We start from the raw sequence: 9,763 nt of genomic DNA, 5'->3' as shown, positions 1-9,763 counted from the left end.
GTGTTCGACTTTCACTTATTGATAATTTGGACACTTAGCTACAAAATCTGCTACATTCTTCTTCATATCATTCCACCAATAAACCTCCTTAAGATCATGGTACATCTTAGCGGAACCTGGGTGAATGGAATACCTGGAATTGTGAGTTTCTGACATGATTCGTACTCTGAGCCCATCTATATCTGGAACACATAATCTGCCTCGGTACCTCAAGGTACCATACTCTCCCCCTTGTTCAAAAGCTGTTATCTTATGTTTGTGAATCCCCTCCTTCAGCTGTAACAAGTAAGGATCCGTATATTGTTTCTCTTTAACTTCAACGACTAAAGAGGAAAGAGCTCTATTCTGAACAACCACACTACCATCCTCGGAGTCCAAAAGTCAAACTCCAAGACTGGCCAAACCGTGAATTTCCCTGGTCATAACTCTCTTATCTGAGTCTACGTGGGCTAAACTTCTCATGGAACGCCGACTAAGAGTATCGGCTATAACATTCGCTTTCCTCGAATGATAGAGGATATCCACATCATAATCCTTAAGCAATTTGAGCCGTCTCCTCGCCTAAAGATTCGGCTCCTTTGCTTGAAGATATTGCGGGATTTTATGATCTGTGAAAATATCAACATGCACTCTATACAAATAATGATGCCATATTTTAAGTGCAAAAACTACAGCTGCCAACTCTAGGTCATTAGTCGGATAATTCTTTTCATAAACCTTGAGCTGACGAGATGCATAAGCTACAACCTTACCATGTTGCATTAAGACACACCCGAGACCGACTCCCAAAGCATCGCAATAAACCACGAACCCTTCGGTTCCTTCTAGTAGCGTCAAAACTAGAGCAGAAACTAGTCTCTTCTTCAGCTCTTCAAAGCTTTGCTCACAAGCATCTGACCATTAAAATTTAACCTTTTTCTGAGTCAGCTTAGTTAATGGAGCAGAGATAGAAGAAAATCCTTCTACGAAGCCTCTATAATAGCCTGCCAGACAAGAAACTTATATCGAACGTGATGGGTCTGGGCCAACTCCTCACGGCATCAATCTTCTGAGAATCAACTTTAACACCTTCACCTGAGATCACATGGCCTAGGAACGCCACTGAATTAAGCCAAAACTCACACTTCGAGAATTTTGCAAAAAGTTCGTGATCTTTAAGAGTCAGCAACACTATTTGGAGATGCACTGCATGATCATCCTCATGACGGGAGTACACCAAAATATCATCAATGAAGACAATGATGAATAAGTCGAGATAAGGCTTGAAGACCCTGTTCATAAGATCCATGAAAGTAGCTGACACATTTGTTAACCCGAAAGACATAATAAAAAATTCAAAGTGACCATAATGGGTTCTGAAAGCGGTCTTCAGAATATCAACTTCCTTAACCTTTAACTGATCGTAGCCTGATCTGAGGTCAATCTTGGAATAACATTGGACACCCTGAAGTTGATCAAATAAGTCATCTATTCTGGAAAGAGGGTACCTGTTCTTAATAGTGACTTTGTTTAACTGGCGGTAGTCAATACACATGCGTAAGGAACTATCCTTCTTTCGGAAAAAGAAAACTGGCGGTGACATTGGGCCTAATAAATCCCTTATTAAGCAGATATTTTCAACTAGACTTTTAACTCTTTTAACTCAGCTGGAGCCATTCTGTATGGCCGAATAGATATCATCTGAGTGTCGGGAAGTAGATCAATTCCAAAGTCACTCTCCCTATCAGGAGGGACTCCGGGGAGATCTTCTAGGAAGACTTCTGGGAATTCATTTACAACTGGGACGAACTGGAGAGTTGGAGTCTGGGCATCTGAATCCTTGACTCGAACTAGGTGGTAGATATAACCCTTGGAAATCATTTTTCTGGCTTTTAGGTAAGAAATAAATCTACCCCTGGGTACTACTGAATTACCCTCCCGTTTTACGACTAGCTCATTAGGGAACTCGAATCTTACAACTTTGGTTCTACAACATACCGTGCATAACATAAAGCCAACCAATCCATACCCATGATTACATCAAAGTCTACCATCTCTAACTCTGCTAAGTCAGCTATGATTTTGTGGTGATAGACTAAAACTGGGCAACCCCTATAAATACGTCTAGTTACGACTGACTCCCCAACTGGGATGGACACATCAAAGGTTCATGCAACTTTTCTAATTCAATCCCAAATTTCTTAGCAACAAATGTGGTTATATATGATAAAGTGGTTCCTGGGTCAATAAGGGCATATACGTCAAAAGTGAAAATTATTAGTGTACCTGCGACAACATCTGCATGAGCTTCTGTATCCTGACGACCTGTCAATACATACAAACGGTTTCGTCCTCCGCCTGCGTTTCCAGACTTAGCTGCGTTGTGCCCCTGTCGGGCCTGATTATTACGAGGGACTGCTGAATTCGTGGACTGAGCCACGTAACCTCCGGTACCCTGTCTAGCTGATGGATAATCTATCTGAATGTGGCCCTTCTGGATGCAACCATAGCACGCATTTGTACCTATACGACACTCATCTAAGTGTCTCTTACTATACTTGCTGCAAGCTGGAATAGTATAGGTTGACTGACCTATACTAACTTGAGTATGAGAACTTAATGGTCTGAAGTTCTGCTTCTTGTCATTTCGAAACTTAGGGACTAGGGCACTAGCTGTAGATGGAGCGGGTCCTGCTGACATGTTCTTAAAGAACTGCCTACCTCCTCCGTGACTAAAGTTACCTGAAGATTTAGCCCTCTTGTTGAATTCTTTATCCTTTTATTTCTGCGTAAGCTTCCTCTTCCTTCAGTTCGGCTTCATTACCTTGCACAAATGCCAAGATCTTAAAGATAGTCATCTTATTATTTTGAGCAGCAGTCTTGGCATCTCTGTACAATTCAGGTTTCAACTCCAGTACAAATCTTCTAACTGTTGCCCTCATGTCGGGAACTATGTGAGGAGCATATCTGGACAATGAAATAAATTTGACATAGTACTCTTTAATAGTCAAGTTACCCTGTCTCAACCTCTCAAATTCCATAGCCTTTGCTTCCCGGACCTCGATAGGCATGAAGTGGTCAAGGAAAGCGTCAATGAACTCATCCTAAGTGGCAGAAGATGCATCCTCTCCTCGAGATTGTTCCCATGTCTTATACCAAATATGAGCAACATCCTACAGCTAAAAAGCACCAAACTCTGCTGCCTCTATCTCAGTCACATGCATAATACGAAGCACTTTCTGCAGACCATCAATATAGTTCTGCGGATCCTCCTCAGCCTTAGTCCTTGTAAAAGTTAGAGGTTTCATCTGCAAGAATTCCTGCGTTCTTGAACTGTTTGACCCACCACTAGCACCTGAGCTAGGGGCCGATTCTTGTCGTTGTGCCTGGTTGGCAATGATCTGAACAAGCAGCTGGATAGCTCCTTTAACATCCATGTCCGAAGTGTTAGGAGGTGTAGCTGTAGGAGCAGTTGGGACTGCTGGTTCTGAAGCAGTCGTCTGGGTCGGGATGTCTTCTTCTTGAGCTGCCTCAGTAGTAGCCCTCTGGCTAGTAGCTGTAGTCTTCCTGGTGTATTTCTTTTTTGCAGGCATTTTCTAAAATACGAAATTCGCACGAGTTAGAAGAATTCTTGAAGTACTGCTCTAACTGCACGATCTAGAGTATGAAAGAAGTGAGACAATCCTGAATGTCTTGGTGGTCAACTATTTATATGTATGGGGCCCTCACACATATAAAAGTGACCTACTGGACACAGTTTCATGGACTCCCTAAGACACTTGAACCTAGGGCGCTGATACCAAGTTTTGCCTCGCCCCAAACCATGGCTTGGGCAAAACACGGCACTCGATGCCATACTGCATGTGACCGAGCGAACCACATGACTTGCTGAATCATCATAAGGCATACATGAGCGAAAATATAGCATGAATATGACGAGCTTTTCTAAAACATGAGAATCATAACATTTGTAAAAGTACTGGTTTAAAACATGAATGCAGAAATAACATGATTTAAGCCAAAGATGGCTAAACATCTTACATGTCTAACATAACTAAACTGACTAGTCTATGAAACCTCTAATCATGAGTCTTGACTGGAAAACGTACTTGCTGGGACATGGTCCCAGCATATCTTTAAATATATAACTAATAAAATAAAGATCACTGACTAAAACCCCGAATGAGATGGGGCTCACCAATAAATTGATACGAGCGAATCCTACTGAGCAGATGTGACGTCCTGTAAATTCATACCTGCATCGTGAAATGCAGGCTCCCGGATAATAAAAGGGGAAGTCAACACATTGAATGTGTTGGTATGTAAAGCAACTGATTGAAATAACATGGGACATGAAAATAACACAAGTAGCTACTGAACTGAAACATGATCATGAACATGAGTACATATACATATATATCATGTGTAATGTACTGTGAGTAGGGAGAACAGTAAATATAACCGACAACATGGTCTGGTACTTGAGTCATACCACCAGAACACTCATACCTTGCCAGGGACATGAGATTTAATAATATTATGAAAGGATCCATTCATTATGAGAGATCATCCTAAGCATGAGTGGAGCGATCCTCATCCTACGGTGGCTACATAATTTCAGGTTGTTTGAGGCCTTCTCGGTAATTAATGCAACTCCCAAAAACATCAGCATGTAAAAATAAGTGGCACTTGCTGCCCATGGTTTCATGAATCATAACTTGCTTGTACGTGGATATCATGAATTATAACTTGCTTGCATGAACTTGTAAAACATAGTATTTTCTTAAAAAATATCATAACTTGCATGTGAGAACCCATGGAATGAGATATATGGGTTTTCATGGATTACGGACTGATTCTCAATAATCATATGGAGTTATTGAGAACACAATGATAGAATAATAGCAATTCATATATAATATAATCATACACATGGACCTAGGATTGTTATGAGCATGGTATAGAAACCCTAGTTTTCGTAAAGATTCATACTTTATGGATTAAGAGGCGTGTGGAAGAATAATGATGTTTCCACACGTAGATAGTAACTCCACATACCTTAATCACTCCAAAACTTTGAATTAAAGACTTGAACTTTGAAGAAGATTTCCAAAATCTTGAATCTTGAACCTCGAGATGGTTTCCTTAAAAACCCTAGGTTAGGAATGATGATTTCTTGTTTAGATTACAAGGATATATATATATTAGAATTAACTTGGATTGATTAGAGTAGGCTTGCCTTGGTATTCTTGATGATGGGAGAAAATAGGAGGTCGTTCTAGGGCTTGGGGATGTGACGAATGAAGTGAAAAAGCCTTACAACGAAGTTTTAAAATTGTTGTCGGACACGTTTTACGCTCTATTTTACGGACTGTAAAAGATTTATGATCCTTAGATCCTACCATAAATTAATTACAGTGATTTGGGCCTTCTGGACCTGTTTTACGCCCCAAATCTACGGCCCGTATAAATTTTACAACCCATAGATTCTACCATAAATCGGCAGAACACTGTTTTAGTAAAATGGGCATAACTTTTTGTACAGATGTCTATTTGACCTCCATAATATACCGTTGGAACGGTATTTCAAAGATCTACAACTTTCAAGAAGAAAATTCTCCCATATTGCATACATATTTTTCCGTATTCTCATTTTATTTGAGATATGGTGCAAACTCACTTGAAAACACGCTCCGTAGGGTAGCTTCCGACTTTCCTTTGCTCAAGGACTCTTCTCGTGTCTTGATTGGGTTTCAAACACCATTTCTACACTACTCAAATTGAGCTCATTATACCCCTGTCTTACGAGTCAAATCTTAGCTCGAATGCACACGGTGTTACACCTTTGTTCTTGAATTTTTCAAAGTAGTAATAGTATTTTGGTGTAATATCAGTGCAGTAGTGTAATGATAATAGATTCTTAGGTAGTATAGTAGTATAGTAGTAATATAATAGTAGGATGAGAAGATCAATGTGACAATCTAACCCTAGCTGTTTTATGAGAGAATTTTGGATAAAAATCAGACCCCTTAAAATGTCACAGTCCTATTCTATTTATAGAATGATAATCTCAACCCTAGGGACAAAAAAGAGAAAAAATTTGATTTCCCCCCAATTCCACAAGACAAATTTGAATTTCAGTCAAGGACAAATAGATTCTCAGCAGATATCCAACAAAATTTTCACACAAATCACATAATACAACTAAGAATCTAACTAATTGTACCCAAAAAAATGTAAATAAAATAAAAAAATACTAGGATAGTACGCCTCGTCATTAATTAAACAAAATTACCACCTCATAACGGTACAATAGCACAAAACAAGATAAAATCCCCCAAATTCGTACCAACAACGAATCTATTTAGGAAGTTTCCCCTTAGGTTCCTTCATTGAGTGTTTATGGTGCTCAAGATGGCAAAGGGCTCAAGGCCCTACCCATGGCAACCATAACACGAAGAAACCTAGGGTAACAAACCTTAACACGATTCGATTTGGTATAAAAGTTAAAATTTGAACGAAATTAAACTTGGAGATTACGAGAACTCATGATAAGAAACAAAACTCCTCAAAAACTGGCCAAAAATGGCTGTAGATCGCCGTGGGTTGACCACCAATGGTGGCATCCTAGAAAAATCCCATGCAATCGCTTGAGAGAGGTGAGGAGGGTTCGGGTGGAGAAATGAAAGAGTGAGGGGTGGAATGTTTATTTTTAATAAACTTCCACACCTTTTTTAAAAAAAGAAAACCCCCTTAGTTTAAATACTAAATAAAAACCCCCTTCTTAATTTAAATCATATCAAACCATATATTAAAAATACTCATTTTACTAAGTAAAATAATTATTTAGGCAAATTAAAATTCAAAACTTGCAAATCTAAAATATTAGCTTTAAAACACGCTCAATATTGACATAGTTCCGGGGGATATTTAAAAATGTGAGAAAATGCGGTCAAAATGACTCATAATTAATATGTTGTTTAAATTAACAATTTTCCCGTACTAGACGGAGCGGGATAAAAGTGAATAACTCGTATTTCTCATATTTGTCATTTTTTCAGGAAATAATGATTAAAAGTCTTCTTTTTGCAATTTTCTCGGGATTTTTTTGAAATTTTAAAATTGAAAGGAAGTGTCCTTACTCCGTCTTTGACTCAGGAAATTTGAAAATTAAAGTACGCATCTCATGAGCTGAAAATTAGGTGTCAACAACTGCCCCTTCGGTGTTCGAGGATAGCAACTAGTCATAATAGGCTCATGAGCAAAGCTTCGTTTCCACCATTTCCGACCAACTGGTCGCAATAGGCTCTTAAGTGGGCCCTGGGATTTCCTGACCCATTGAAATGGTCAATTTAGGAATTTTGAAGCCTTCTGGTAGACCCAGGTCTGGGTGTATGCATAAGTCAGAGTATCTTAACCCTTCTTTCTTTTTAGAGCCATGCCCTAGTTCAGCAATTTTCTTCCCCATCTCCTTCTCGATCTGGTCTATTCTTGCCTCAAAGAACATTCCCAAGTTCTCCAGTTCTGGCAAGGAGTCAATATGGGTGATATGGTCTTAAAAGGTAACATTTGGTTACACGGGGGGGATCACAGGAACTCCTATTGCCCGAGGGGCTTGATAAGCATTTGTGTTATGGGATGTTGTAGCGTGAGCAGGTATTTGTAAAGCTGGTGTTGGTGGGAGGAATCCCCCACATGGGTGGTGTTTCGGTGTAGTGGAGTTTAAAAAGTAGCCTCAATCTGGGTTTGTGGGAAATGGTCAGGGATTGGTAAACCCACATTTGGGAAAACGGGTGGAGGCCTTCTAGCTTCAGTATTAGTAGCATTTTCTTTTTCAGCTCTCAGGCGGGCTGCTTCTTCTCTATCCTCAGCTAATTGCCTTATTAGCATGTTAACGGCCTCTTCTAAATGCATTCCAGCTATATTAGCTGTTGGGGTACCTTCGACTAAAGCAGTTCTGTTTTGGTTGTTGTTTGGCAGTGGAGTCTCAGGCATGTTTTCTTCTTGAGGGTTTAAGGACGCTGCGGCAGCTTTTGATCGAGTAACCGGTGCCAACAAATCAACCCCTATCTATAAGCGAAAATAACTCAAAAGGTCCCAAGTTAGCGTTAGATTTAAGCACGAAACATAAGATATCACGTTGTTTGCAGTTTATAGCACATAGATTCATATATTTTATTTTAACTCTTGACGGATGCACATTCCAAGGGTATTTTGGTCTTTTTGTGTTCTTAGGAATATTGACTTTTGTTAAGTGGTCTTCATGATTGATTCTCTTCTACCCATCCTGTACTAAGAGGGATTTTAATTTTTATTATAAAAGGACCGAGTCTTAAATAGACTGCCTATGTATCCCGCCAAATTGAAATCAAATCAATCTGTAGTTCAGGCATACACAGAAAAGGTTTTTTCCTATGCTACCCGAAACTTAGTTTTCTATCCTGACCAGGCCTTATGTAGGCTTCCCACGTATCCTCATCGGGACGGGACATCAGGTCGGCGTGGTTCAGTTTACATCAAAAGGGAAAGGGATATTCTATCTTATTGAAAACAGTAAAGGGATACTTATGTTTTTCTACCCAACCATACTAAGCAGGTCTTCATTTTCTTCTTCATTTTCATCCTCTATCCTTGTCTTCCTGCGACAATTCAAACATTGCCTTCATTCACAAGGCGTTCCAGTTCAAGCTCGAAATCCACACATTTCTCAATGTCGTGGCCAGGGCGACCATGATGAAACACGCAAACCTTTTCTCTTGAAGATCCTGGGCGACCCTGATAGGTTTGTGGTACTCTCTTATCTTCTTCACGCTACATAATAGGGAGTGAATCCTGGTATATGACTCCTCAAATTCAGAGAAGTCGCTCCTCCAGAACCTAACCCTTGATATCCTTTCTGGATGATTTTTCCTATGGTCATGGGTCAAGAAGGAGTGGGGCCCCCATAGTTGGCTAATTCTCCCTTGGTCAATCCATTGGATAAGCTTTCTTTCTAAAGCTCCACACTCATTGGCTGTATGGCCCGACTGACATCGATGGTAGAGGCATTTTCTGTAAATCATAACAAGAGCACATGGTGGCAACAGATTTGGGCTTTGCGCGTATACTCCAAAAATCCCCAAAGTTTCCAAGAGTTCTTGTTTGGAAATTTCTACTGGCGCACCCCAATTGTGCGATATTGTGCCCTTAAGAACAATTGCGGATAAAATCAGAGGTTCCTCGAGTTGAGACTCGCCCGGGTCTCCATAGACCTTCAGATTGGGGATAAATAGTTCATTGTTTCCATAAGGTATGGGGTCAAGCCCTTCTTGTTGACTGAGCGGGACATAACTCCCAAGTGGTGCTTCAGGTGTCTTTCCCCGTTTTACCCGATTGGAAGGTTGTTGCTTAGTTAGTTCCTCAAAATAAGCCAGGAGAGTTTCTGCTTCTTTCATTTTCTCATTGGCCGCCTTAGTGGTTTGGACAGCTTCCTTCATTCTAGCAGTAGTCAAGGCTATACTGTCGTCCAATTGTCGATTTTTCTCACTTGTCGCTTCCATGTTCTCATCGTCATTGACTAGGTTGACATAAGGAGAAGTCGCACTCATCTTTGTCTGGGGTCTCCATTTCCTATTAGCAAATCAACCTTTTAAAAGTGGAGCTAAATTTGTTTTAAGGGTTGTTTTCTTGGTTTTTCTTTTAGGTAGTGTCCGGAATATGGACCAATCAAGAGTTTCAACAGTATATATGATTTTCACACAAAGCATTACATCAAATAAGCATTTAGATAATATATAATTCGCTT

Source organism: Lycium ferocissimum, chromosome 10 (genome assembly GCF_029784015.1).
Source record: "Lycium ferocissimum isolate CSIRO_LF1 chromosome 10, AGI_CSIRO_Lferr_CH_V1, whole genome shotgun sequence".
Classification (NCBI taxonomy): Eukaryota; Viridiplantae; Streptophyta; class Magnoliopsida; order Solanales; family Solanaceae; genus Lycium; species Lycium ferocissimum.
The sequence above is the reverse complement of the archived record's forward strand: the minus strand, read 5'-3'. Positions refer to the sequence as shown.